Source organism: Ambystoma mexicanum, chromosome 2p, assembly GCF_040938575.1.
Source record: "Ambystoma mexicanum isolate Mex_15411 chromosome 2p, UKY_AmexF1_1, whole genome shotgun sequence".
In the NCBI taxonomy this organism is placed as follows: Eukaryota; Metazoa; Chordata; class Amphibia; order Caudata; family Ambystomatidae; genus Ambystoma; species Ambystoma mexicanum.
The window spans coordinates 642328671-642347539 of NC_090923.1; the positions used below are offsets into that span (position 1 = coordinate 642328671).

General features: G+C 51.4%; 1 protein-coding gene across 5 annotated transcripts in view; it reads left to right on the forward strand.

Moving 5' to 3' along the window:
* Positions 1-18869, forward strand: part of RNF123 (ring finger protein 123) — a 3033138-nt gene that overhangs the window by 1577382 nt on the left and 1436887 nt on the right. The gene's annotated exons all lie outside the window — the stretch shown is intronic.

The window sequence follows — 18869 nt, forward strand, 5'->3', positions numbered from 1 at the left end:
CGATGAATGTGGGGGCACTAAGGCAGACATAGAAACATCAACTGAGACACTTAGGGCAGAAATGGAGAGAAGTACAGAGACACTAAGGGCACAAATGGAGAGTAGCACCGAGAGCCTGAGAGTACAAATGGAGAGTAGCACCGAGAGCCTGAGAGTACAAATGGAGAGAAGCACCGAGAGCCTGAGGGGGGAACTGCATGCGACGTCCAAAGACGTATGTGCCGAACTTGCCGCAGTGCGCCGTGTGCTCACTGAGCTCTCACAAACCCTTAGGGACATGCATGGACGTGAGCAGGCAGAGACATCATCCGTTGCAAGTTCCGTCCAGGGCAGCCCCCAACGTAGATCTGGGAGGAACCTGCGCTCCACAGGCAGGGGTGCCCCTGATACCCGGAGAGGGGGCTTGCAATAGCGACTGCCCACTGACAATGAGCATCTTTGGACACTGGTGTTCGGGGGGGAGGTAGGAGGGTGGAGGGGGTGTGTTGGGCTCACTTGGGTGGCGGGTCGATAGGGTGTTTAACATGATATCACATATGCCATAAACAATGCACGATCATCCAATGAGATGTGTGGACATTGATCTTTGTGTACGAGGCCATTATAGGCGTACAGTCCATATTGTGCATGTTCCAGACGCACACAGTGCCACGAGTCCCGTGTCCATGTATCAGCCACCAGGCGTGAGTGCTAGAAGCATGCATCTATGAGATGCTGACGAATGTCACGGCCCTCCTGTGCCTCGCGGACTCCTTGAGGTGCTGCCACATCCCCACCCTCATCATGACCATCTTCAGGTGCTTGCAGTTCTGCGTCAGGGGGCATGGGCACATTTCTACGTACGCACATGTTGTGGAGCATGACACATGCCATGACCATCTTTGCAACCTTCACATGGCGGTACAGGAGTGCCCCGCCAGACCTGCTGAGGCAGCGGAAACGAGTCTTCAGTAGGCCGAATGCCTGTTCTATGACTACACGGGTACGTGAGTGGGCATGGTTGTAGTCCTCCTCATGCTGGTCCCGTGGGTTCCGGACTGGTGTGAGGAGCCATCTCTTCAGTGGATACCCGGCATCACCTGTATGTGGACAATAAAGGAATTTTGAGGAATGCCATTGCTACGTACGCACCCCCCCCCCTTCCTGCCAGGTCATTGCCGCATCACATACCCCACATCATAATGCATGAAATGAGACTCACCGAGTAGCCAGGATCTGTTCCCTGCGTGTCGCTCCATGTAGCGTGGTATTGTAGAGTTCCTCAAGACCATAGAATCATGGGTTGATCCAGGGAATCGGGCACAACAATGTGTAATGATCCTGTTGGAGTCACACACCATTTGTACATTCAGAGAATGAAATTGTTTTCGGTTGCGGTACTGGGCCTCCATGGCATGTGGGACGACCAATTCCACATGGGTGCAGTCGATGGCACCAATGCAACCCGGTATGCCGGCAAGTGCATGGAATCCCACTTTTGTGTTGGTAATTTCCTGCTCCGAGCGTGGTAGAGAGATGTAGTCGTCTGCGTGCTGCAGGAGGGCATCGAGCACTTGCAATAGTGTCCGTGAGAACAGTGGCTGTGAAATGCCATGCAACTGTCCGACTGTGTGCTGGTAGGTGCCTGTGGCCAGGAAGTGGAGTACAGACACCACCTTCAGTAGGGGTGGGATGGCGGTTGGGCTATCTATCATGCTGACAAGGTCAGCCTGTGTCATGTCCACAATGGCGGTTATGGTGTCCCGGTCCAAACGGTAGAGGGTGTGGATCTGCTCATCAGTGAGGTTGAACGGATGTGCTCGGAGGCGTGGGATTGCGGGCTGCCTGCGTGGTGGTAGTGGCTGTGCTGGCGGCCCTTGCTGGCCCTGCCTTGCCCTCCTCCTCCTCCTGCGTCTCCTCCGTGCGGCCGGTTGTAGTTGGTGTTCGTCTTCTTCTTGAAGTTGGAGTACTTGCAGTGCTATCAGGTCCCCCAGGGCCAACATAGCTAGTCCTGCCGGTAGCATTTCGGAGTGGGTGTGGTTGTGGGAGGAGACTGGGTGTGCAATTTATGTGTTTTCAGGCTGTATGGCCTCCACCTGTGGTGATTCATTCCACCTGTGCAAGCTGCTCTCCCCTTTGGGCGAGCACGTCCCGCACACAACGCTGCAATTCGACGAATGGAATGGCATCTTGCTATTACAATCATGTATTTGTACCCGATGGCAGTGTAACATTGGTTGATATGTTCATTCGGCTATGGTCCCATTGTTTCACATACTATCTTTGCAGTCGCGAACAGACTTGTGAAGGGTCAGTGGAACGTAGTACTCGAGTAACGGTGGACCCTCATGCAACACTGTACCGAGGTTCACCGACGGGCGGGGCGTCCCATTTGTGAGTGAAGGCAGTTGCCATTTTCACACACAGCCGCACTAGATGGATTAATTTGTGATTTCAAGCGGCCACAGATGCCTTTTCGACGTGATGTTGCAAATGAGGAATTCGAAGGGCGGCGCTTTCGGTTTTCAGCTAGCGGCGAGGAGGTGCCCACAGGTCTGACTGCAAATATAACGTTCTATTGTTCAATGTCCTTGGGACAGGGGCCATGGCGAGGATGCAATGATTGTTATGAATAGTTTGGGATGCGCAATAGCGAAGTGGGCGATAAGGCCGGACGTTCCCAAATACATGTTACTTCACAACACTGGAATTACGGGCTGGGGCACAGTGGATTTTGCAGGCTGCATAACGCACAGACTCAATGGAAATTTCACATGTTATGTGAGTATGGAAACAGGCGTTTTCATTACGGGATGAGGGAATGATGTATGGATGCATGGACAGATGATTTGATACAGAGTTTGCCATGTACAGGGCTTCTTGGAATCTATCCGCCTCCCCTGCGCTATGTGGTGCAGGGCTGCCATAGTGGGATCATCGTCTATCTGGCCTTGTTGAGCCCTCCCTGTCTCGACGCGCCTTCAGACACTTGTGTCTATGCACGTTACCAATCCCATCTGATGGATTCTGTTTTAACAGACGCATGCACAGGTACACTCGTTTGTGATAGTGTTTTCACCTCGATGTAGATAGTTATGATTCGCAAGTGGTTTTTGGGTGGTGATGATCCTTTGGAGTGGGCTAGCATGCATATGGCTGTGGATTTGGTGTGATCATTGAAGTGAGTAATTCAAATGTAGTTCTGATGGCCATACTATTCTTTTTCATTTCATTTGGGTGACAGGTATCTCCTCCCCTTTTGCCACTGCCATCTGTATGCCACTCCTGCAGATGGATTTTACTCCCGACACCTGCTGCTTCGTGTTAATCAGTGGAGCAGCATTACGATCTTATGGGACGATCGCCAATGGGCCACATGCCCTTACGCAGTACTAGTGGCTAGGAGCAACATTTCGGCCTTTCAGCTGGACTAGTGCCTCCCTATTGGGACGGCCCTGCGGTTCTAGGCGCTTCCATGTTGCCTTTTCGTACGAGAATGTAGCCCCTGTGTACCAAGAAGGAACAGGGCGTCACACAAGAAGTAGCTGGTCATTTATTGCGGATGCAGCCCACAATGGTGAAATGTATTTTGGAGTTCATGGCCTAATGGCTGTATGGGCTTGGTGAATTTGTTGTGCATTAAATTTCTATTCTGATATGAACCGTGTAGCGTTCTTCTTTGCAAGTGATGTGGCATATTCCTATTTGGGGAGCGATGTATTGTGAGGAGATCTGCATTGGGTTCCAGCTTCGGAGTATAGTTGCGTGGTACTGTGCTGGGCGCGTTTGCCTACGAAGCCCAGTGAGGTCAGGGATAAGGGCTGCCAATATGACTGTTTTGATGATGTCATGCTCAGGGGCGGGGGATTAGCTTTTGTGTGACAGATGCCGGTCAGCCAGTTGGATTGGTGGAATGATGTGATTACCGGAATATGGCTGGTCACAGGTGCCTGTGTTTGCGTGCGTTTCTTGGTGGGAGACTGAGGTCATGTCCATTTGTATAGCTTCTGTATTCGTGCCATCTGTGCCCTGCAGCTCCCATTGGGCCCTCTTGAGATTCATTTGTTCGTTGGCAGGCATGGATGACTAGTACATTTCACTGGTTGCATTGTGTGACTTCATTGCACCTACGGGGAGTTGTACAATGTGGCCAGGGAGCGGTGTACAGGCACTCAGTAGGGCCGTTTACGGTTGGTTCGCGATGTCGTACTTCTCACCATGGCGGAATGGTACTTTCCGCCGTGCTTGATGGCGTTAGGTGCATGTCCGCTAGGGTCAGAATTCGCGTACCGTTGCGCCATGGTGGTAATTACGGTTTGGCATGGCGCGCGCGTACTTGGTGCAGTTAGCGTTGGCGTTCACTACGGTGTCGCTAATGGCATCGTACTTTGCGGTGACGGGTCATGATCGCACCGAGCGCTATTCGATGGCGGTATTGCATTTCCGCCATCGTTTTTCGATTTCCGCCAGGGTCGTAATGAGGCCCATTGTCTCCCTTTCCTCCTCCTGGACCTCTTACTTTTGACTTGGCCACCACCCCTTCTCTGGTCTCCTTTTACTACCACTACCTTTTTCTGTTCTCTGAACCCGCTACCTCCCTCCCACCAGGTTTCCTCTGTAACGACCACTCCCTCCTCTTCCATCTTTCCATGCTCCTTTTCTAACCACTAGCCTTCTCCAGAAATGAGCCTTGTGCAGCACACAGTCAGCAATGTAGGCTGGCTGCATTTATTCAGTGGCTTCCCTTCCCACCTGATTTGGTATTTTACTGAGGGCCTGCATCTGTGAGTATTGATTGAGTGAGGGCTGGAATTGGCTTGTTTCCTAGAGTGCACCTGGGGCTGATGCGGGGTGGGAGTCAGAGGGGGGCGACCAAGGCTATATCTTGCCTGTCTACTGTCTTGGATTCCAGATTTCTCTCTGACCCAGAGTCTGCCTGTACTGGGCTGAGGGCAGTGGTGAATTTAGTGTGTACATTATGAGATGGAAACATGCTAGGTAAGCTTTCTATACTTTAGCTTTGTTGACATTGTTGCGAGCGGGGAGTGTGATGCATTGTTATCCATGCATAAGCTTCAGTTGCCCGGACATATTGTGGTTGAAATACCACGTTGTACATGCCACCTTCACAGGTCACACACAGGCCTCCTTTACAGCATTGGAGATTCGGCTCTGGGAAGAGTAAGGTTCAAGTCCTTATTTCAATGGATTGCCTTTCTCCCGCAGATTCCTCATCTGATAGATATTCCCTCCAGCTTCGCTGCTTTGTAAAATTTTGACAGGAGGCGTGGACCTCGACCCGGCCGTAGACCATCAATCCGTATTGCTCAGCGTCTGGTCGTTGGCTCAAGACGTTTCGTCAGGCATCGTATAAATACCACATTACTACGCCCCAACCTCAGTCCCTTTTTCTATGTGCTAACACGCTGCTTGGGAAGACAGAGCTTCGACTCGCTCTACGTTTTCATCATCAAACATTGTACTTTTTCACAAAATCCCTGACGCGAGATGTCGGTCCCTCGGGTATCAGGTTTCAAACGGTGTTCTGATTGTGGCACCAAATTGTCCATCGCTGACCCACACGAGTTGTCTCTAGTGCCTCGTCACGGATTACAGGACTGACTGGTATCCATCATGCACCAAAATGCAACCTAAATCCCTTTTCGATCGAGCTGCAAAACTCACTCTGGGTCGACCGCCCTCAAAATATCCAGCGCAGAAGACGGTTCGGTATTCGGAGGCCAAAACTGAGGGGTACACCCCAGAGAAAGAACAACCGCAGAAGAGGAAACGGTCCCACTCTTCCTCATCCCGAAAGAAGAAAAGGAGTTGCTGCCATCGTCGAGATTCCGAGTAGTCGACGGATAAAGGTAAGCCGCCGGCTGGGCCTTCCACCCGCCAAGAGTGGGAGGATTTCAAATCCTTGTTGCTCGACATGTTCAGACAGCATGCTGCAGTCAGCATGGATAACCCCCCATTAACCACCGCACAAGGCATGCTTCGGAGCCAAAAGCGGCGCTCAGTATACCTGACCTCTCTAGTGTCCCGGTACCGTCAGCGCCGATAAACCTTTCGACATTGAAAGAAATCCAAAGGAAGCTGGATTATCCCTGTGCATCCAAGAATGTCGACGTTACAGCGTCTCGATCCCAATCGACACCGACATCCACCATATCGGAACCGAAACACAAACCCTCAACGTCGAAGGTTGTTGCAAAAAATATTCACTCTCCAACCCCATTCCGAATGTATCATTACCATGGCAGGTACTTTCGGTGGTCATGACGCTGATGACCAGGGGGATGTCGGCCCGATTTACTTGGGTTCAGGAGGGGTTGATAATTTTGATGACCAAAATCAGCTTTTACAGCTGGCTCAAGGCCTCCAGGACGCCAGCGGTCTGGACACTTGGCCAGAACTCGAATTCCGGCAGTCCAAGCCTTATCTTCATAATACCACTAAATTCAGGGCTCTGGTAGAAAGGGTTATTAACACCCTGGGATTGCACTCATCATTGGTGCCTGTACAAGGTTATGACCTTACCAACATTTTAGATGAAGGCCTTACCACTGAACGCAATATGCCTTTAAACCCTGCCATTGCCGATCCTTTAGCAGTTACGTGGCAGAACGCTTGTTCCATTCCTCCCATCAGCTCCAACATTTCCAGGAAATGCAGGCCGGCTAGAGGAGACCCTTCATACCTCTCCTCTCACCCTTCCATGGAGGGTCTTGTTATGCAGGCTGATACGGTCTCTTCTAGACCTGCATCGTCTACATCCACTCAGCCTCCAGACAGGGAAGCAAAAAAAGTAGATTCCTTGGCGAAGAAGGCATTCACTTCAGGTAGCGTGGCCCTCAAAGCTACAAATGTGGCAAGCAATTTTGCCAAATACTCCTTCGGTCTATGGACAGTAGTGGAAAATGCTGTTCAGTATGTCCCAGAAGGAGAAATGCGTGAGGGCTTCCTACAGCTAGTGGAGGATGGGGAAAGAGGTGGCCAGGCAGTCGCTGCAAGCAGGCCTGGATATTGCCGACTGTGTGGGCCGATCTTGTGCCAGCCATAACACTAAGAAGGCAGTCCTACTTAAAAACCTTTTTTTTGCGTAGCGTCCAAGTTAAGCTTCTGGACATGCCCTTCGAGGGCGATCTTCTTTTCGGCCAGTAAGCTGACGAATCCTTAGAGAAATGTAAGGAATCCAAGAATGCTGCCAAATCCTTAGGCCTAACTGCGCAGACGGCCAAACCTACATTTAGCTTTGGCTCTAGGGCATGGGGCTACAGGAGATATGCCCCTTATGGCAGTAAAGCGCAGCTCCCACCGGCCAGGCAAGGGCAGGAGCGTTTCTCGCACTCTGCAAGGGGCAGAGGGTTTTTTAGAGGTCAACAGGCAGCATGAGCGGCGGGGGCGAGCCAGCCTCTGAAGTCGCTTTGATTTTCCCCTCTCACAGCGGACCGGTTGGAGGACGGTTGATGGAGCATTTGCTCCAGTGGCGGGCAATTACTTCCGAAGCCTGGGCGCTACAGCTCATTCAGTGGGGTTATTGTCTGCCATTTGTGAGAAAGCCACCGGATAGACCGCCCCACCTCCAATCCAAGAGGGACAGGAGCTCCAGGAAGAACTGAGAGCCCTGTTGCTGAACAGTGCCTTGGAAGAGTCCCCCCGAGCAGAGAGGATTGGGCTGGTATTCCCGGTATTTCCTGGTGCCCAAGAAAAGAGGTGTCCGTCCCATTCTGGACCTAAGGGCCTTGAATAAGTTCTTGAGGAAAGACAAATTCAGGATGGTGACGTTGAGAGAGATTCTCCACGCTCTCGATCTACATGACAGGCTGGTGTCGATAGACCTACAGGACGCCTATTTCTATGTGCCAATCCATCAAAAGCACAGGAAGTTCCTAAGGTTCACCATAGGAGATATGCACTATCAGTTCAAGGTGTTCCCTTTGGTCTTACCTCCACACCAAGCTCATGGCAGTAGTTGCGGCTTACCTCAGGAGATTCGGGGTCCACGTATTTCCATATCTGTAGGACTGGCTGATCCGAGGGAAGTCTGTAGTGCAGGTCTTGTCTCTTTTTAGAGCTGCTTGCTGCTGCACAAGCTGGACCTCTCCGTAAACTTAAAGTAGTCCCACATGACACCAGTCGAACAGCTCCAGGTCTTCGGAGCAGTCCTGTCCAACGGGAATGGATATAGGCTGAATGTTCCACATATATGCGCAGCTCCCCCCCTGGAGGCCACAGGGCTAGCAACTCTCCACCCTGGTTTCCAGTTTAGTAATTTTCTTATGTTTTATGTTTTGCACAGTTAGTCTAGTTGTAGTAACTAGCTTACTGGCTTCTTTTACTATTCATATTTACAAGTTGTCTGTTTGGGTACTGCTGAATGAAATGTAAAATTATATGTCACAAGTGTATTATTGTTGGTAGAGAACCATGTATTAACTTTTGATATGAAACAAAAATGTACTTTTGATACAAATACTACTCTTACATCCAGGCCCCTTCCCTCCATACTGCATGGGCGTATCTTCCAAGGGACGGGGGATGGAACCTTTTTCACCAGAAAAAACCTTCTTCCCCTTTAAATTTAGAGGCGCGCAGGAGTCCGGCCTAGGGAGCAGGTGCTGCCCTGACTCTGCCCTCCGGCACCACACCCCAGTCCCCTTTTCCGCGTCGACGGGAACGGGCCGAATTCACCAGCGCTCCTGGATTTGGTGCTTCGGCCATGTAATTCCACTACACGTACTTCTTGTCTTCTTCTTCTTTCTTTTTGTCATTTAGGTACTCGGTCCTCAGGCGTCACGCTCATCCCTGGCGCATGTTGACTTCCACAGGGTTCAGCAGGTGTCCAGCCTGCAACAGGCTATTCCCAACTTCAGACCCCCACGCTCTCTGCCTACGTTGCATTGGCCCAGACCACGGTTGGCAAGCTTGTTCACCGTGTGGGTCGTTGTACTCGAAAGCGTTGAAGAACAAACTAGCCAGGTGGAGGGACCTCTTCCAGAAGTCGCCTCCAGAGGACCTCAAGAACTTTGTGAAACATTGAGCCAGGCCCAAGGTAGGGCCGATATTCTCCATCGCACCCCGCAAGGGAGACTCCTTCCCAGGAACTCTCCCGCACGGGAGGGACCGGTCAGGTCCTTATACCAGCGCTTGCACCGAGGCTGCTGCAGCTACTGGCCTTCGGGCCAAGGGATCCTCGGATCCTCCCGGTGACAGTGTTGAGGGACCGGAAGGTTCTTTTACCGGGTCTTCACCCGAGGGTCTCTGCCCTTGTACCGACACCATGGCCGAGGGGCTACGCCCAATACTGGAACTTCTTCTGAGGGGGTGCCTAAACGCAGCTCTACCGACCCCTGGGTCAAGGTTTCCACACCTACCGGGCCTAGGCTCGAGGAGCAGGGTAGGCCTTGTGATCCACAAGCAAGAGTCTTAGAGGAGTCTGGGCCCAGTTTACCAAGCAACACGTCGCAGGCATGTGGCAGGCAGCTCAACAAAATGGCAGCGGAGCCAGACAAAGGCTCTCGTCCAACACCATTCCAGGAATTTGGCAAAGAACGAGTGTCAAGGTGGTACTGGCCTCAACCAGGTACGTGGCCTACAGTCTACCCCTCTTATGCGCAGGGCAACTTTCCTTTGCATCCGTATGGACAGGGTTTGCACTGGCCTTAGTAGCACCCCACTACCCCGTCAGCACCCCCTGCCACCACTTCAGTCAGTGAGGAGGTTTTCTTCAAGAGGTTCCTCGGCCTCATGAAGTCACCTCGGATGGGCGTTATCCTAAAGGACGCCATCAGGCAAGTCATTCCTGCCATGCTAGTGGCACCATAGACGCCTCCATTAGGCCCCCAGGCCCTGGTGCATCTGCCTCCTCTGGCTCCACAGCCAGCTCTGCAACCTCCGCCTCAGCCTCCGGCCACGGTCCCTGTACCCCAGCCTCCGGCACAATCTACTCTTCCTCCCCCACAGGTTCCTCCAGGTCCGCAGGATACGGATGAGGAGGAGGATCCGGAAACACCATCCTCAGCCAGGGCCTTCCACAAACGTCTTGCTGGTCTGGCAAAGTACCTGGGCCTACCCCAACCCAAGGTTGAGCAGCCGGCAGAGGGTGTTCTGGCAGAAGTCATCACACGACACCCCTCTGCCAAATCGGGGATTCCTATGCAGACTGATATAGTCTCCCTGGCCAAGAAGGGTTGGCTCAAACCCCACTCAGTCCAGCCGGTCAATCAACGCCTGGATGCTAAGTACAGGCAGATGGAGGGGGATACACTCTTGCTTTCGGGCCCATCCTCAGCCACACTCTGCTGTGATCGGTGCAGCATCACTATACTCCAAGCCTCAGTCGTCCTCAGTCTCTTCCTCTGCGGCGCTGCTAGGCAAGAAGGAGAAGATGTTGGAGGCGTATGGCAAGAAACTCTAGTCCAACGCCTCTTTACATCTACGTCAAGCCAATGCCACGCTGGCAGCCGCCAACCAAACTCCCCATCCAGAGCCAATAACGCTTTAAGGCGGGGCTAGCCGAGACCAAGCTGGTGGTGCATGACCTCATGGAATCCACAGTGGCCCATATTGATATCTCAGGCTGCGCCATCTGTATTGCCACGGACATGGGAAGGACAGCCTGGCTCCGGGCAACAAAATTCAACCCGGATGTCCAGGAACACATACTAGATCTACCGTTCGAGGGGGCTAGGGGGACCTCTTCCTCTCCTCTACGGACGAAGAGCTGGACATGAAGAAAAACAGCTCACAAACAGCTAAGTCTTTATCCATCCTTACGAAGACCACGCCCAAATCGTACACTCAATCTGAGCAGCGCTCAGAAAGGGGTCGTACATACGGAGGGCTCTGCGGCTTCCAGGAACGCAGATCCAGGCAGCCGGACCGCTCGCCGTCTGAAAACCTGCGCAAGCAACAAAAATGGGGTGGGGGGGGAGTAAAGGCTTTTTCCAGTTCCCCTCCTCATCGACAGCCTCCGAGGGAAAGAAGGAATAACACGCCCCTTCGGGTCACGTATCTCCGGTGGGTGGCAGGCTTGCTCTCCATTCACATTTCTGGCACCAGAATTTCACTTACCCCTGGATCCTATCCGTACCATCCACGTGGTACCGCTTTCCTATCTCAGCCTCTCCTCCCTCCTCCCCTCCACTTCCACAGGTTGAGACAGCAACTCTTTTTGCGGAGATCCGGTCGCTCGTAGAGAGCCAGGCAGTGGAAGAAGTGCCAGCCTACCAGCGAGGCTTTGGCTTTTACTCAAGGATTTTTTCGCCATTCAGAAGAAGAAACAGGCGGGCCTAAGAGTTGTGCTGGACCTTTCCACCCTCAACCTCTCCTTACCTCTGCAAACATTCAAGATGGTTACGCCAGCTTTTATAGCGGAGACATTGGACAAAGGAGACTGGATGTGCTCCCTGGATCTGAAGGAGGCATACATACACATCCCAATTTTGCAGCCCCATCGTTTTTCCTACGGTTCAGGATCATGGGCTGCCATTTCCAATACAAGGTCCTCCCTTTTGGCCTCAACTCTGCCCCCAGGGTCTTTACCAGACTCATGAAGGCAGTGGTGGCCCTCCTCAGTGCGCAGGGCCTCCACATCTTCACATACCTAGACGACTGGCCCGTCAGGGCTACATCAATGGAATCGGTTCACCACTCTGCCCATGCCCTTATGAACACACTGCACAATCTGGGCTTCTCACTCAATCTCAAGAAGTTGCAGCTGCAGCCCACACAGAATCTAACATTCTTGGGCCTTATCTGGGACACGTGCTCCGAGAAGGTTTTCCCTTCGGAGGACAAAATCTCGGCCATCAAGAGGTCCACCACCCACTTCCTCAGCAGAGAAGTTACCTCGGCTTGGTGGTAACAACATATCCTGGGTCTTCTGGCAGCGGTCCTATTAGCCGTTCGGCACACGAGATTAAGGATGAGGAGGATTCAGCTGCACTTCGCGGCCTCATGGAACCAGAAGCGGGGCTCTCAATCCGAGATGATCAACGTTCCTCCATCTCTCCACCCGGACCTCACATGGTGGTCCAGAGACTGCAACCTGCAGAGGGGCAAGCCCTTCCGACTGCCCACTCCTCAGCATCACCACGGACTCCTCGCTCGAGGGCTGGGGAGCTACCCTAGCCGATCTCTTGGTCCACGGCACCTGGACTCAACAGGACCAGGAATACCACATCAGTTGGCTAGAGCTGAACGCCATCTGGCTTGAGCTCTGGACATTCCTACCACTTCTCAGGGGCAAGGTTGTCCTCATCCAGACAGACAACTCTACCAGCATGTACTTCGTCAACAAGCAGGGAGGCACCAGACCCCCTCCTCTGTGCAGACTGGCGATCAGCATGTGGAAGTGGGCCCTGGAATATGACATTCACCTCACGGCAGCCCACCTCCCGGGGGAATCCAACCTGGAAGCGGACAGGCTCAGCAGACTGGAAGCGGACAATTATGAGTGGCAGCTAAACGACCTTGTTATTCAGGAGATCTTCATCAGGTGGGGTCACCCCCAGGTGGATCTCTGGCACAACAAGAAGTGTCCCCAGTTCGCATCCTGGCAAGGTCGGGGCCCTGGCTCTCTGGGCGACGTATTTCACCTCCAGTGGACCGGCATGAAAGCCTACGCGTTTCCGCCCACTCGCCTGATTCACAGGGTAATTTGCAAAATCAAGGAGTCTCGCCAACTCCTCATCCTAATAGCTCCATGGTGGCCAGGCCAGGCCATGGTTTTCGGAGCTGTTCGGCCTCTCCGAAGTGCCCCTGATTCACCTACCGACTGACCCAGCATATCTTTGGCACAGCAGGGGGGCAGAGTCATCCACCCTGTGCCAGGAAAGTTAGCCCTCACAGCGTGGTACCTGAGCAGATAACGCTTCGGCACCTTAGCCTCTCACAGGCCAATCTGGAGATCATACAGGGCGCCAGGAGCAAGGCTACCAGGGCCCAGTACAAAAGCAAATGGAGCAGATTCTGCCACTGGGCATACTCCAAGGGAATCGACCCCCTGGCGTGCACCTTGGATGACATGCTCTCCTTTTCGGCGCACCTTGCCCATTCAGGCGTGCAGGTGGACACTTGCCGCACATACCTCCCAGCCATTGGGGCTTACAGGAACTCGGAGGAGGGCACTTTTTCCTGCTCCAACCTTATCGTCAAGAAACATCTCATGGGACTTGCAAGGCTTTACCCGCTCGTCAAGAGACTGCACCCAATGTGGGACCTTAACATAGTCATGGGCGCCCTGGCGCACAAACCGTTCCAGCCAATGTCATCTGTGGACATCAGGCTGGTCACCATCAAGACAGCCCACTAGTCGGCCTTACTTCAGCTCGTAGAGTCAGCAAAATCCAGGCGCTGGTCGCCTCTGCACCATATACCACTTTTCGCAAGGATAAGTTAGTTCTGCGGACGCACCCGGCATTTCTGCCCAAAGTCTGCTTTCGACTTGAACGAGGAAATAGTCCTCCCAACATTTTTTCCCGATCCTAAGGACAAAGCACAGAGTGCGCTGCACTGCCTGGATATCAGGCATGCCCTGAAATTCTACTTGGACAGAACCAAGGGCTTGCGCAAATCAGATGCCCTATTTGTCACTTTCGGAGGCTGACCAGGAAGACCAGGCTATCAGGCCTCTAAGGCTTCCATATACCGTTGGATGGTCTCTGCCATCAAAGAAGCGTACGAGGGCCAGCACAAGACGCTCCCGGCCAACATGCTTGCCCATGCATTCAGGGCCAAGGCAATAGCCATCGCATTCCAGCGCCATGTCCCTTGGCAATTCATAAGCAGGGCGGCCACGTGGGTCTCTCCCTCGGCTTTCTGCAAGCATTACTGTTTGGATGCCGGCTCTAGATCTGATGCGGCTTTCGGAAGGCGGTTCGCCGGAACCTATTTGCTTAAGGAAGGTCTCCTCTCCACCCTGCGGCTAAACTCAGTTGTAATCGCCCATACAGTATGGAGGAAAGGGGACATGACGTAAGAGTAATTATAAGTTACTCACCGTAGTGTCTAACATACTCTTAGTTCCTCCATATGTCCCACCAACCTCCCCCCTAATTATACTGGTATCATTAGGCAATGTTAAATCTATTGTCGACGTGTCAATGGGGACTGAGGTGCGCCGCACGAGGGCGGAGTCAGGGCAGTGCATGCTCCCTGGGCCGCACACTCGCGCGCCTCTAAATTTAAAGGTGAAGAAGGTTTTTTCTGGTGAAAAAGGTTCTGTTTCCCGTCCCTTCGAAGGGGCGCCCATACTGTATGGAAGAAAGGGTCTATGGACTAAGAGTACGTTAGTCACTATGATGAGTAACTTATGATTTTTTGAGTAACATTTTTTTAATGATTGTAATAAATTGTGATAAATACGAAAAGCAGGCTCGGAGAGATTATTGAATTGTCCTTAGGTGTGTACTCTGCGGAAAGGAAGGCCATAAGTACAACCTGTCCCATTGTATGCTTGTTATGATGTGAATACAGGGAAGACCGGTTTGTTCTCTTTAACCCTGGTGATCCCCATTAGTTCACTACTCTTTGGCCTCAGACCTGAGTGGTCACGGATGCGTCTTTGAAGGGTTGGGGTGCTCACTGTGATGATTTCCACGTGAGCGGTCTGTGGTCAACGACCGTAGCCAGGGGCCACATCAACAGGCTGGAGTTGCGAGCTATTGGGCTAGCCCTGAAAGCATTTGCTCCGTCTGTGCAGGGGAAACATGTCCTCATTCTGACGGACCACAGTGGCACTGCATCTCAACAAGCAAGGTGGTGTGCACTCCCGCCCTCTCTGCACGGAGGCAAGGATTCTTTTTTTCTGGTTTCTGATGGCAGCTCCGTTTGAGCCTATATAATCTTGTTGTCCCTTACGGCTCCTCTCTTTGAAAACAGCCTTCTTGGTGGCTATTGCATCCGCTAGGCGGGTAAGTGAACTACTGCCTTATGCTGTAAGCCACCCTGCCTGAGTTTTTTCCGGGAGAAAGTTTACCTCAGGATACGGCCTGGCTTCCTCCCCAAGGTTGTCTCAGTTTATCGACCTTCCGGTGTTCTATCCTTCTCCGCATCCTTCTAAGCAGGAGGAACGGTTAAATCGTCTAGACCCGAAGAGGGCGTTGAATTATTTAATCGGCAGGACAGCTGATTTCAGGAGAGCTGACCAGCTCTTCGTGGCCTTTCCCTTATCCCGAAAGAGCCTGCCCATAACAATGCAGACTTTATCCCGTTGGATAATTTTCTGCATAGATGAATGCTACCAGGCCGTCGGAAAGAAATTACCAGCAGTCATCGGGGCCCATTCGACAAGGGGAGTGTCAGCATCCACAGCATTGCAGAGGGGAGTCCCTCCCTGGGAGATTTGTTGCGCTGCGACATGGTCATCCCTGCATATCTTTGCAAAGCACTACAGTCTGGATGTGGTTCGTACTTCTGATGCGCCTTTTGGCAGGGCAGTGCTGCAAAATGTCTTGGTATAACTTTCTGCCTGCCTCCTTCATTTACTGCTTTGCAAGTCTATCAGATGAGGAATCTGCAGAAGAAAGGCAATACATTGAAAGAGTAATTACTTACCGTAATGTTCTTTCTATGGATTCTTTTCCCACAGGGGGTTTAGGGGGGAACTGAGGTTGGGGCATAGTGATGTGGCATTTATACGACGCCTGATGTCACCCCTGGAGCCGACCAGACGCCGAGCAAGATGGATCGATGGTCAGCCGGATCGAAGTCCACTGCGCCCCCCGTCGAAAACAAGTTTGAAGCAGCAAAGCTGGAGGGAATATCTATCCGATGTGGAATCTGCGTGAGACGAATCCATAGAAAGAACATTGCAGTAAATATTTTCTCCATCTTGGGGGTCCCTGTACAGGGTCAGTGTGGTGTAGAGGAACTGGAACCTTGCTAATGGCCTTCGATGAGAGAATGTGCCTGTCCTCTGCCATGTGCTAGGGATCGGGAAAAGTGACCTAGGGATCCTTCCCATATGCCCAACATCAACTGGTTCGGGGTTGCACCCGGATACCTGCGTCATTGTCCTGCTGATTCCCACACCAGGCAGGGAACTTCACAATAGCGCTTTAACTGTTCAATATTAAATGTTGTAGTGTAACGAGCTTCACATTTGCAGTGATTTACTGCTAATCTCACTCTAACTGTAATCCTAGCGACCCTCATTCATCTGTCTTCCAGATAACAAGTTAAGACTTGGACTTTTGACCATTTTGATAGCATTTCTCACTGTGAGATGAGTTTATTTAAAATGCTCTGTACAAATGTTATCAGTTTATAGTATGGTTTGTTCGCATACCAGCTATTTCAATTGATTGCTTTTATCCCCCATATTTATCCTGCAGATTTATATCCCCTTTCAGCTCCGGCTGCTTCGAATGTGAATTCCCTTAACTCTGTGTTCTCGATCGTCTGCTCTGGACGTGCCGTCTGGCAGCGTACATGTACTGCGTCACTATTCCCCGTACCACAGTACCTTTTTTGTGCAAGCTCAACACGCTGCACGTGAGCAACACTGCGATCTTTCGATCTGATTTTTCTCTCTACGTTTTTGTCAAATCCTTTCACAAATGCAAGCTATCATGTCCAAACCCCCGGATCTCAGGTTTCAAGCACTGCACAGACTGATGCTTGAAAATGTCAGTGACTGACCCACAAGACATATGCGTGTAGTACCTTGGCATGGGTCACAACACTGAGAGTTGGTTGTCATGCAGTGAGATAAGTCTTTGCGGGATCGTGTGGAAAGGTTATAGTAGGCAGACTGCCTTTGAAATGACTGGTGCGGTCAACTATTCGGTCCTTGGAGGCCGAAACGGAAGGGCATACCCCAGAGAAGTAAGATGGGTTTCAGCGAAAGGCCATGAAAAAGGTCCTATTACCGAAGCTACTCATATTCCTCTTCCTCTCACACGAAGAAGAGGCGCCCCTGACACCAGCACAACTCGAAGTAGTCGACAGGGCCGTCATCCAGAGCCCAATGGGAGGACTTAAATTCCCAAATATTAGAAATGTTGGTGAGGCCCTGCTAGCTCCGGCGACACCCAGTGATTCTGACCCAGAGGGAAACCAATTTTGTTGGTGACTTCAAGCAAAACTGTACAGTCCTAGATGCTGGAACCTTCAAATGCGCCACAAACGCTGATCATTCTCGATGCGCCAAAACATTTGGTGCCGACTACAAAGCCATTGACTCCGACTGTAAAACAGTCAACATCGACTGCTGTTGATCGGTCTTCCATGACAAAATCTAGGTCTGACTTGTTTGGCTCTACGAAGGACATCTTTGGCGCCGATGACGATGATCAGGGTGATGTTGACCCCATTTACTCAGGAGCTGGTGGTAACAACTATTTTGTCGACCAAGTGAACCAGATAGCTTTGGCTGAGGGACTGCTCAACGCCAGTTGACTGGACATATTTTCAGACATCGAAATGCAACAGGCCTATCCCGATGCCCATACCAATGCATAATTCAGGACTCTAGTTGATAGGTTAGTAGATACCCTGGGTTAAACACTCCAGCTCAGCCCTTTCTAGGTTATGACTTCACAGACATCCTTGATGAGGTTCCTGCCACAGAAAGGGCTATGCCTTTCAACACGGCTGTCGCCGATCCCATTGCCACTTTCTGCCAGCATCCTGCAGCATACCTCTGGACAACTCAGACCTTATAACGAAATATAGGCCGGCAAGGAAGGATTGGTGCTACAGGCAGCCACAGTGTCCTCCAGGCCCGCCACTTCTACTTTTGTCAAACGATAGGGAGGACAAGAAAGAGATGCCCTAGAGAAGACAATATTTTCCTCTGGGAACATGGCCTTTAAGGCAACCAACATTTCCTGTGGTATTGCCAAGTACTCCATCAGTTTGTGGAAGGCTGTTGAGCAGGCAGCCCAGTACATGCCTGAAGAGGAGATGCTGGAGGGCTTCCTGCAGTATGTGGATGATGGAAAGAAGGTGGTCAGACCGTCTTTGCACGGGCATGGATTTGGCAGACTGTATTGGACGGTCAATGTTAATAGGCCCGACTATGGTTCGCAGGACACAGTCCTACCTGCACTCCTCAGGGTTCTCTTCCAGTGTCCAGAATAAGCTTCTTGACATTGGAGAAGTTCAAAGAGTTATCAGCGTTTGGGCCGAAGAGATTCTGGGAGAAGAGCATGTAGTACCTAAAAATTCTCTAATTATCCATATGCCATCCTTGGAAGTTGGGCCTCGGAGGAATGATCGGTTGCTGCTGGCTTGCATTCAGATGCTTCAACTTAAGCTGAATGTTTGATCCCTGAGTGTTCATGCTTAGCTGTTGAAAGGCTCAATATCAGTACCAGGGCTTCTCAGAGAAGGGTTATGGAGGCCACTTTATTCTCAATAGATCTGTAACAAACTCCACGTATGTCTGCAGATGGAAGAAGTTTTCTTTTTGGTGCTCTGACAAGGCTATTGATCCACTGTCTTGTCCTATGGCTTTGCTTATTTTCTCTTTGGCGAAGATAGGCTCAGTATTGGCAAAGAGAAAGGTTGCAGGGCTGCCATTTTCTTTAAAAGAGCACATGAACAGTGCTCCACCTTCTCCATGCCTAATGTGCTGCAGGCTTGACAAATACCTTTCTTCTGAAGTACTTTGTCATCCATCTCAGAACTGGAATTCTGTAGCCACTTTCTGATGGTGGCCACTTAAGAGCTCTTGTGCATTGGGTTTGCTCACATTGAATATTATCTTTCTGGTGGCCATTATGCCAGTGAGCCTCAGGCCTTAGTGCCTCCTTCGCTCATTTTCTCTACGGAAAGGTTTATCCGTGGCTTACTTCCTTGCCTAAAGTTGTGAGTGAATTTGATATGACACCAACATTTCCTATACTGTTCCTCTTTCCGCTGCATCACCCTTGCAA